Genomic DNA, 11,933 nt, shown 5'->3' with positions numbered 1-11,933 from the left:
TGAGATTTTGGTGCCTATGGTTTCTTCTAGGATTTTTATGGTTTCATGACTTACATTTAAGTCTTTTAACCATTTTGAGTTTATTCTTGTGTATAGTGTAAGTTGGTGGTCTAGTTTCAATTTTTTTGGCATGTATATGTCCAATTTTTCCAACACCATTTATTGAACAGATTGCCTTGACTCCATTGTGTGCTCTTGCCTCCTTTGTCAAGTATTAATTGAGCATAATAGCTTGGGTTGATCTCTGGGTCCTCTGTTCTGTTCCATTGATCTATATGTCTGTTCTGTGCCAGTAGCAGGCTGTTTTAAGCACAGTGACTTTGTAGTATAACTTGATATCTGGTATTGTGATTCCTCCAACTTTGTTTTATCTCAAGACTGCTGTGGCTATTTGGGTTTTTTTTTGGTTCCATATAAATTTTTGGAGTGTTTGTTCAAGGTCTGTGAAATATGCTGTTGGTCTTTTAATAGGAACTTCATTGAATCTATAGATTGTTTGGACAGTTTAATGATGTTGATTCTACCAATCCATGAACATGGTATATTCTTCCACTTGTTTATATCTATCTATCTATCTATCTATCTATCTATCTATCTATCTATCTATCATCTATCTATCTATCTATCTATCTATCATCTCTTTTTTTTTCAATTTCCTATAATTTTTAGAGCACAGGTCTTTTACCTCCTTGGTTAAGTTTATTCCTAAGTATGTTAAATTATTTTATTGCAATGGTAAATGGGATTGTTTGTTTAGTTTCTCTTTCTGAAATTTTATTATTGGTGTATAAAATGCTATGGATTATTGGGTGTTAATTTTGTATCCTACTATGCTTTGGAATTAATTTATTAAATCTAATAGTTTTTTGATGGAGTCTTTAGGGTTTTCTATTTACAGTATCATGTCATCTGCAAATAATGAGAGTTTTACTTCCTCCTTTCCAATTTGGATGCTTTTTTTTCTTCTTCTTCTTATCTGATCACTGTGGTCAGGACTTTCAGTACTATGCTGAACAAGAGTGGTGAAAGAGGGTATTCCTGTCTTGTTCCTATTAGGGGAAATGGTTTTAGATTTTGCCCAATGAGTATGATATTGGCTGTAGGTTTGTCATATATGGCCTTTATTATGTTGAGGCATGATCCATATATTTCCACTTTGTTGAGAATTTTTATCAAAAAAGAGTGTTGGATTTTGTAGAATGCTTTTTCTTCATCAATTGATATGATCATATGATTTTTGTCTTGCAGTCTTTTAATGTGCTGTATCACATTTACTGAATTTTTTTGGAATAGTTTGAGAAGAGGTGTTAGTCCTTTTTGTATATTTGGTAAAACTCCTCTGTGAATCCCTATGGACTTTTGTTTGATTAAAAAAAATTACTGCTTCAATTTCATCAGTAGTTATCATCCTATTCAGTTTTTCTTATTCTTCCTGATTGAGTTGTGGAAGGCTGTATTCTAGGAATATGTCTATTTGGTCCAAGTTGTCCCATTTGTCCAAATAAAGTCGTTCATATTATTTTTTTATGATCCTTTGTATTTCTGTGGGGTCAGTTGTTACTTCACCTCTTTTATTTCTTTTTTTTAAATGAGACTTTTTTTAAGTTTATCTCTTTATTTTTTATTATTATTATTTTTGTTTAAAGTATTACATATAGTAGTACATATATCTCCTTTTTTCCCCCCATTGACCTTCCCCCAGCATCCTCCACCCCCTGTCGCATGCCCTCATCCCACACCCCCAGTGTCTTGTGTCCATTGGCCATGCTTATATACATGCATACAAGTCCTTTGGTTGATTTCTTTCCCCCTTTCCCCAATACTCCCCAGCCTTCCCGCTGTAATTTGACAGTCTGTTTGGTGCTTTACTGGCTCTGTATCTATCTTTTGTTCATCAGGTTATAATATTCTTTATTTTCCATTAATGAGTGAGATCATGTGGTATTTTTCGTTCATTGCCTGGTTTATTTCACTTAACATAATGCTCTCTAGGTCCATCCATGCTGCTGCAAATGGTAAGAATTCCTTCTTTTTTCTAGCAGCAGAGTATTCCATTGCGTAGATGTACCATAGTTTTCTAATCCACTCATCTGCTGATGGGCATTTAGGCTGTTTCCAAATCTTAGCTATGGTGAATTGTGCTGCTATGAACATAGGGGTGCATATATCCTTTCTGATTGGTGTTTCTAGTTTCTTGGGATATATTCCTAGAAGTGAGATTCCTGGGTCAAATGCGAGTTCCATTTTCAGTTTTTTGAGGAAACTCCATACTGTTCTCCACAGTGGCTGCACCAGTCTGCATTCCCACCAGCAGTGTATGAGGGTTCCTTTTTCTTTGCATCCTTGCCAGCACTTGTCATTTGTTGATTTGTTGATGATTGCCATTCTGACAGGTGTGAGATGGTACCGCATTGTCGTTTTGATTCGCATCTCTCGGATAATTAGTGACTTTGAGCATGTTTTCATGTGTCTCTTGGCCTTCCTTCTGTCTTCTTTTGAAAATATTCTATTTAGGTCCATTGCCCATTTTTTTAATTGGATCATTTATCTTCCTTTTATTAAGTTGTATAAGTTCCCTGTAGATGTTGGAGATTAAACCTTTATCAGTGATAACATTTGCAAATATGTTCTCCCATACAATGGGCTTTCTTGTTGTTTTATTGATGGTTTCTTTTGCTGTGCAAAAGCTTTTTATTTTGATGTAGTCCCATTTGTTTATTTTCTCTTTAGTTTCCATTGCCCTAGGAGCGGTATCGGTGAAGAAACTGCTTCGGCATATGTCTGAGACTTCTCTGCCTGTGGATTCCTCTAGTATTTTTATGGTTTCCCATCTTATGTTTAAGTCCTTTATCCACTTTGAGTTTATTTTTGTGTATGGTGTAGGTTGGTGGTCTAGTTTCATTTTTTTTGCATGTATCTGTAAAATTTTCCCAACACCATTTATTGAAGAGACTGTCTTGACTCCATTGTATGTTCATGCCTCCTTTGTCAAATATTAATTGAGCATAGTGGTTTGGATCAATATCTGGGTTCTCTATTCTGTTCCATTGGTCTATATGTCTGTTCTTGTGCCAATACCAGGCTGTTTTGAGAACAGTGGCCTTGTAATACAGCTTGAAATTTGGTATTGAGATCCTACCTACTTTGTTCTTCTTTCTCAGGATTGCTGTGGCTATTCAGGGTCTTTTTTAATTCCAGATGAGTATGATGTTGGCTGTGGGTTTTTTCGTATATGGCTTTTATTATGTTGAGGTATGATCCTTCTATTCCCACCTTGCTGAGAGTTTTTATCAAGAAAGGGTGTTGGATTTTGTCAAATGCTTTTTTCTGCATCAATTTATGTGACTATGTGATTTTTCTCTCTCAATTTGTTTATGTGATATATCATGTTTTTTGATTTGCGGATATTGTACCATCCTTGCATCCCTGGGATAAATCCTACTTGGTCATGGTGTATGATGTTTCTGATGTACTGCTGGATCCGATTTGCTAGAATTTTGTTGAGGATTTTGGCATCTATGTTCATGAGGGATACTGGCCTGTAATTCTCTTTCATTGTGTTGTCTTTACCTGGTTTTGGTATTAGGGTGATGCTGGCTTCATAGAATGAGCTTGGAAGTGTTCCTTTCTCTTGAATTTTTTGGAATAGGCTGAGGAGGATAGGTTTTAGTTCTTCCTTGAATGTTTGGTAAAACTTCCCTGTGAAGTTGTCTGGCCCCGGGCTTTTGTTTGCCAGAAGCTTTTTGATGACTGCTTCAAGTTCTTCAATAGTTATTGGCCTATTGAGATGTTTAGATTATTCCTGATTGAGTTTTAGAAGGTTATATTTTTATAGGAATATGTCCATTTCCTCCATGTTGTCCAGTTTGTTGGAATAAAGTTGTTCATAGTATTTTTTAACAATCCTTTGTATTTCTGTGGGGTCTGTTGTTATTTCTCCTCTTTCATTTCTGATTTTGTTTATTTGGGTCCACTCTCTTTGCTTCTTGGTTAGCCTGGCTAGAGGTTCATCAATCTTGTTTATCCTTTCAAAGAACCAGCTCTTGGTTTTGTTGATCTTTTGTATTGCTTTTTGGTCTCTATGTTGTTTATCTTAGCTCTGATCTTTATTATTTCCTTCCTTCTCCTTACACTGGGCTTTTCTTGTTGCTCTCTTTCTAACTCTTTGAGTTATAGGGTTAGGTGATTTATTACCATTGTTTCTTGTTTTTTGTAGTAGGCTTGTAGAGCTATGAACTTACCTCTCAAGACTGCTTTCGCTGTGTCCCATAGATTTTGGATTGTTGTGTTTTCATTGTCGTTTGTTGCCATGATGTTTTTTATTTCTTTCTTGATCTCTCTGGTAACCCAGTCATTGTTTAATAGCATGCTGTTTAGTCTCCATGTGTTTGATTTTTTTGGATTGTTTTTATTGTAGTTGATTTCCAGTTTTATGCCAATGTGGTCTGAGAAGATGCTTGATATGATTTCTATCTTCTTGAATTTGAAGAGACTTTTCCTGTGACCCAATATATGATCTATCTTTGAAAATGACCCATGTGCACTTGAGAAGAATGTATATTCTGTGGTTTTGGGGTGAAATGTTCTAAAGATGTCAATTAATTCCATATTATCTAGTGAGTCATTTAGGATAGATGTTTCTTTGATGATTTTTTGTTTCGAGGATTTGTCCAATGGTGATAGTGGGGTATTAAAGTCCCCTATTATGATTGTATTGCTGTCAATCTCTCCCTTGATATCCTCCAGAAGTTTTTGTTTTTTTTTAAATGTATTTGGGTGCTTCTGTATTGGGTGCATATATGTTTACCAGAGTTATTTCTTCTTGTTGGATTGCTCCCTTTAGTATTATGAAGTGGCCTTCTTTATCTCTTTTTATGTCCTTCACTTTGAGATCTAATTTGTCAGATATAAGTATTGCTACCCCAGCTTTTTTTACATTTCCATTTGCCTGAAAAACCTTTTTCCATCCCTTTACCCTCAGTCTGTGTGCGTCTTTTTTTCTGAGGTGGGTTTCTTGTAGATAGCAGATATATGGGTCATGTTTTCTTATCCAATCTGTTACACTATGTCTTTTGATTGGGGCATTAAATCCATTTACATTTAAAGTTTTTATTGATAGGTACTTGTTTGTCGCCATTTTTATTCTTTACCCCTGTGTTCCTTCTTTGCTTCCTTTTTTTTTTTTTTTTTACAGCAGACCCTTTAGCATTTCTTGCATTGCTGGTTTGGTGGTAATCAATTCCCTTAGTCCTTTTTTGTCTGTGAAGCTCCTGATTTCACCTTCAATTTTGATTGATAGCCTTTCTGGGTACAGTATTCTTGGATTCAGACCCTTCCTTTGCACGACTTTGTATATTTCATTCCATTCCCTTCTAGCCTGATGTGTTTCTGTTAAGAAATCAGTTGCTAGTCTGATGGGGGATCCTTTGTAGGTAACTTTCTGTCTCTCTATGGCTGCTTTTAAGATTCTTACTTTGTCGTTGGTGTTTGCCAATTTAATTATAATGTGCCTTGGCGTCGATCTTTTGGGGTTCATTTTGCTGGGGACTCTGTGAGCTTCTTGGATTTGTGTGGGTTTCCTCCCCCACTATGTCAGGGAAATTTTCTGTCATTATTTCTTCAAACAGGTTTTCTATTCCTTGCTCAGTTTACTCTCCTTCTGGCACCCCTATTATGTGGATGTTGTTTTGTTTTGTGTTGTCCCAAAGTTCCCTTAGGCTCTCCTGCTTTTTAATTTTTTTTCTAGAAGCTGCTCTACTTGGGTATTTTTTACTACCTTGTCTTCTAGCTCACTGATGCAGTCCTCTGCTTCTTCTAGTGTACTCTTGATGCTTTCTATTGAGTTCTTTACAGCAGCAATGTAATTTTTCATTTTTTCTTGGTTCTTCTTCATTTCATCTTGGTTCTTACACATATTGTCAAACTTGTCTTCCATTCTTTTCAGCCACCTTATGACCATTTCTCTGAATTCTTTCTCTGTCAGGTTGCTTGCCTCCATTTCGTTTACTTCCTTTTCTGGTGATGCCTGCTTTTCTTTCATATATGGGCTGTTTCTTTGTCTCCCCATGATCTCTCTTCTCCGGTTGTCTGGTTATGTAGTTCTCTCTCTTCTGTGTTGATTTAATGGCACAAAATATAACACAACAAGGTACAACGCACAAGGCACTGAACACAAATGTATTCACGATATTAATAACACCAAATAAAGGTGACCACCAGAGAAAGGCGAATTAGAGGATAGGAGAGAAAGGAGAAGAGAAAAAAAAAGTAGTGCAAAAATGAAATTGGGTAAAGGAAAAAAAAGTAAGAGAGAAAAGAGAGAGAATAAGAAAGAAGAAGGGAAAAAAACTATATATATGGGGAGAAAACTCCAATAGAACAGCCACTAATCCCAATACATGCCAGCAACAAGTACCTGGAGATGAATGCAAACTACAAACAACAACTAATATCAAGTGAGGCAAGGGAAAACAGAAGCAAAAAACAAACAAAAACAAAACAAAAAAACAAAACAAAAGAAAAAGCAAAACAATCTCACAAACAAGAATAAAAAATTGATATAATCAACAATCAAGCAAACAACAAGAAAAGGACAGAGAGAAAAAAGAATTTTGGATAGTGAAGAAAGAGAAGAGAGAGGTGTGTATGGACTTGGAGCAGGGGATTGGAAATTAGATATGTAAGTAGGGTGAAATTTTAACAGGGGGTAAAAAGAAGGAATAGGGAAAATCTAAAGTAGGAGTAGGGTAAGAGAAATAGGACAACAAAAGGGGAAAAGTGAGGATAGAGAGTGATGGCATAAAGGTAAAGTTGTGATAGAGTAAAATGATGCTAAAGGAAAGATGAAAATAGAATGTAGAACACTAATCCCAAAATAAAATAAAGAGAAAACAAAATGACACTTAAAAAAATGGTAAAATAGTAGTAGTAATAATACTGATTGAAAATAAAAATGTAATAATTAAAAAGGTAAAATCAAGTGAGGAAAAAAAGAAAGAAAAATTAGTTTCTTAAGTAAAAGATGAAAAAAATAAAAATAAAAATGTGCAGTAGTGAAGGTCATTCACTTCCTCTACTGTTCTGTGAGGCACGCCTGTTTCCTAGTGAAGACAGTATTGCAGTTCCCTGTGTTCCACTGCTCCTCAGTGTTGTAAGCCAGTCCTGATTTTTAAGCAGGCAGTAAGTCCTTATTTTTTCTATTCCTTTATTTGTGTTTACACAAGAGTCAATTTGTGATTCAACCCCTGGGTGGCAGTGTTTCTGGATTGACCTCCAGGTCTATAGGTCCTCTCTAGCTAGTGTTTAGGTTTTGTTTTCCCTGTGGCACTTAATACTGGTTTGGGGGAGTGGGTTTCCCCAGAGCTGGTTTTCTGAGGGTTATTCCTGCTCTGATCCCCAGGTTCCAGAAAAACAACTTTCCCCTGCAGTCTCTTAGAGTGTCCCCAATTGGGTGATCCTATGAATTGGGCTTAGTAATCAGAAGCAAGGATTTAAAGAGGAAAAAAAAAAAAAAGAGTCAGAGTAAGGAGTAAGTGTGTGAACTCCAGGGCTGTGCAGTCTTTTTTCCCCTTGGGTCTAAGCAGCCAGCCCACTTTTAAAATTTTTAGGCTGTCCTTTTGTGCCCAGATCAAAATGAGTTGCTTTTTAGAGTTCCCTTCTCTTAGCAGCTCTGTGGACCCCCTTCCACATTCACGGATCACGCCAGCCCCAACAGCCACTGATTTCTCTAGGCGCAGCCTTTCCCCGGTCCTCCAGCTCCCACCTTGTGTGCGGTTCTCTCTCCTGCCAGGACCACAGACCTCACCCAGGCGAAATCTGACCTTTCTGTGAGCTAGTGTAGAGCTCCTCTGAATCCCCGTGCTTGCACCACTTGGGGACCGGTGTGGTGTTCTCGGGTTCGCAGCAGTTCTGTGGGTGCCATAGTTGTAGATTCCCTGGGTTTTTCAGGCTCCCGATAACATCCACTTTCCCCTTCAAGATGGCGCCCTCTCCGTGTCCCAGGGAGGGAACCCAGCAGCAGTGGGGGCTGCCCCATCAGGGGAGCCCCGTCCAGCAGTCCCCCACAGTCTCCTGGAGTGTAGCTGTCCCTCAACTCACCAACAAACACTCCCGTGCGACCACACACTCTCCCTTTGTTTTCTCACTCACACACTATCTTGCAGTCTCCCTTCCTGTCGGCAGCCATCTTCCTATCCTCTAAGGAGACTTTTAATAACACTCTCAAGAGCAAGCACCCATTTTACAGGATCACCCTTTCATTTTTTTGTTTGTTTGTTTGTTTTGTTTATTTGGGTCCTTTCTCTCGTTTCCTGGTGAGTCTGGCTAAAGGTTCATCAATCTTTTTATCCTTTCAAAGAACCAGCTTTTGATTTTATTAATCTTTTTATTTTGTCTCTATGTCATTTATTTCCTCTGATCTTTTACTCCTTCCTTCTACTTATTGTGGGACTTTGTTGTTCTCTTTCTAATTCTTTAAATTACAGTATTAGATTTACCAGTTTTTCTTGTATTTTGAGGTAGACCTCTAGTGCTATGAACTTCCTTTTCAGGTCTGCTTTCACTGTGTCCCATAAATTTTGGATTGTTGTATGTTCATTTTCATTTGTTTCTAGGATGTTTTTTATTTCTCTTTTGCCTATCTTCAGTTGGTTATTTAAATTTTTGGTTATTATGATTTTTCTATAAATTAGTTGTATTTCCTGTTTGGTTTTGGGAGGACATAAGTATAGCTTCAACCTATGTCATTGCCATCTTGGATTCTCTGTATCACTATTTCTTGAGCACATACTTTTCAGGACTCAGCAGTGGGTTATAGAGATGAGTAAGACTACTGCTGTATGGTGTTCTTCTTTTCTCTGTTGATGTTGCTAACTCTATAAGATGTTGTCTCTGAGATATTTATACAATCACAATGAAATACATGGGGAATATCCTTTATTTTCATACTCCAGAGCATTCCAATGTGTCATATATCCTGGAGAATATGCTCAGTATATTTAATTTTCAAAAATGTTAACACGTTGTGTGCAGTGCCCCTATGTACCTGCAGTAGAACCTTAAAAATAAAGATGAATTTCAGACATTCATGGCAATGCTATTCACAATAGCCAAGATATGGAAGCAACCTAAGTGTCCATCAGTAGATTAATGGATAAAGGAGTAATGGTGTATGTATACAATGGAATATGACTCAGCCATAAAATTATTGAAATAATGCCATCTGCATAGCATGGATGGAGCTAGAGGGTATTATGATGTGCAGACAGAGAAAGACCAATGCCATATGATTTCACTTGTATATGGAATCTATAAAACAAAATAAATAAGCAAGTAGAGCAGAAACAGACTCATAGTTACAGAGAACATTTTGGACCATTTCCAGAAAGGAGGAAGCTTTGGGGGATGGTTAAAAAAGGTGAAGAGATTGAGTTACAAATTGGGAGTTATGAAATAGTCATGGGGATATAGAGTAGAGCATAGGGAAGATAGTCAATAATATTGTAAAAACTGTGTATGGTGTCAGATGGGTACTAGATTTATCAGGTGATCACTTTATATGTTATATAAATGTCTTAATTATTGGGTTGTACACCTAAAGAAATACAATATTGTACATCAATTGTAATTGAAAATTTAAAAAATATTTAAAAAATTAAGGTTACATCAGTAAGTAATGGAGGCTATATTCTCATGGTTTCACCAAACATTTGAACCTCTGCAAAAAAAGGGACATTGAAATATTCATATATTTTCTTTCTTTTTTTTTGGAACGCTTCATGAATTTGCATGTCATCCTTGCGCAGGGGCCATGCTAATCTTCTCTGTATCGTTCCAAATTTTTTAGTATATGTGCTGCCGAAGCGAGCACTAAATATTCATACATTTTCTTCTGGTTTGGGAAATGAAGACTGAGGTGAAATTAGAAAATCAGTTATTTACTTTTTAGGTAGATATCTCTGAACATGGGAATTGTTTTCACTTGTCTTTTCTATTGTGGCAAAAAAACCCCAACACTTTACTTTGTGTATTTCAGCTTAGTACAGTTTAGAATTTTCTTGTTCTATTTGTCTTCATTTTTTGTGTGCCAGCATCAAAATTCTATACTGTTACTATGAGTCTCATTAATAGTCACATATTCTCCCCTCCCCCCTTTTTTTTAAGTTACAATTTAAATGCTCCATCCATCCATCCTTCCATCCATCCCACATCCACTCATTGGTCCTAGGTCTTCTATAGGTTCTAGAATTCTTCACATAAATATGATAGTCTATCACCCTTCTGTGTCCACTAGTCAATGTTTTAGTTAAGGAGGGTTCTATAGCATCAGCTGGTTGAAAGGATGCTTATGGGCCATGAACCTTAAAAATGGAGTTGGTTACTATATTTAGGGAGGTTTTGTTGAGGCTTCATTATATAGATCAGAATAAAGTGATTATGAAAACTTATTGGCTTTGCTAAATGCCTAGCCCTGAATACTGGATTTTAAATAAATAACAAACAGTTGAAGCTTGTTGTTGAAAAGTCTGCCTATGAAATGATGTGTGAGTACAGTTTTAGATTTAAGGTAAATAGCTCATTGGACATTATTGCATTTGTTCTGTGTGTAGAATTTTATTTTTTAATATATATTTTTATTGTTGACAGTATTACAGATGTCCTCCACTTCTCACCTCCCCCCTTTACCACCCTCTTCTCAGACTCTACGCCCCAGGCCTTCACCACACTATTGTCTGCGTCCACTAGTTATGCATGTAAGTACATAAGTTTTTTGGTTTATCTCTTCTTGTCCCCCTCAGACCTCAAGATATGTCAATCTGTTCCATGTCTCCATGCCTCAGGTCTTTTGTTGGTCAATTAATTTTGTTCATTAGATTACACAAATAAGTGAGATCATGTGGTATTTGTCTTTCTTTGATTGGCTTATTTCACTTAGCATAATTTTCTACAGATCTATCTATGCTATCTCAAGTGGAAAGAGTCCTTCTTTTTTAAAGTTGCATAGTATCCCATTGGGTAAATGTACCACAGCTTTTTCATCCATTCATCTACTGACAAGCATTTGGGCTGTTCTCAAATCTTAGCTATTGTAAATAATGCTTCTATGAACATAGGGGTGCATATATGTTTTCTGATTGGTGTTCTGAGGTTTTTAGGATATATTCCCAGAAGTGGGATCACTGGATCAAAGAGCAGTTACATTTTAATTTTTTTGAGGAAACTCCATACTGTTTTCCATAGAGGCTGCCCCAGTCTGCATTCCCACTCTCAGTGAACTAGTGTTTCCTTTTTTCCATATCCTCACCAGCACTTGTCATTGTTGACTTATTGATGATAGCCATTCTGACAGATGTGAGGTGATATGTCATTGTGGTTTTAATTTGCATTTTTCTGATGATTAGTGACTGAGCATTTTTTCATGTATCTATTGACCATCTGTATGTCCTCTTAGAAGTATCTGTTTAGGTCCTGTGCCCATTTTTAAATTGGATTGTTTGTCTTCTGTTGAGTTGTTTGAGTACTTTATATATTTTGGAGGTTAAACCTTATTCACATGAATCACTAGCAAATATAGTATGTTATCCCTTCTCATTTTGATGATGGTTTCTTTTGCTGTGCAGAAGCTTTTTATTTTGATGTAGTCCCATTTGTTTATTTTTTCCATTGTTTCTCTTGTCCTGAGAGATGTATTGGTGAAGATTCTACTATGTGAGATGTCTATTTTACTGCCTTTGTTTTATTCTAGGATTTTTATGGTTTCATGACTTACATTTAAGTTTTTTATCCATTTTGAGTTTATTCTTGTGTATGGTGTAACTTTCATCTCTTTGAATGTGTCTTTCCAATTTTCCCAACACCATTTGTTGAAGAGACTGCCTTTACTTAATTATATGTTATTGTTTCATTTGTCAAATATTAATTAACCAAAATGGTGT

The 11,933-nt window shown here is 36.4% G+C and overlaps 1 non-coding gene across 1 annotated transcript; it reads right to left on the bottom strand.

Annotated features, from left to right (window-relative positions):
- Nucleotides 1-9,758: 9,758 nt before the first annotated feature.
- LOC129147294 (U6 spliceosomal RNA) lies at nt 9,759-9,868 on the bottom strand. The gene has a single exon (XR_008554662.1). It is a non-coding gene; the product is annotated as a U6 spliceosomal RNA (small nuclear RNA).
- Between the last annotated feature and the right edge of the window lie 2,065 nt (nt 9,869-11,933).

The sequence above is a fragment of the Eptesicus fuscus genome, chromosome 19, assembly GCF_027574615.1.
Source record: "Eptesicus fuscus isolate TK198812 chromosome 19, DD_ASM_mEF_20220401, whole genome shotgun sequence".
Lineage (NCBI taxonomy): Eukaryota > Metazoa > Chordata > Mammalia > Chiroptera > Vespertilionidae > Eptesicus > Eptesicus fuscus.
Note: the sequence above shows the minus strand (reverse complement) of the source record. Positions and strands in the feature narration are given on the sequence as shown.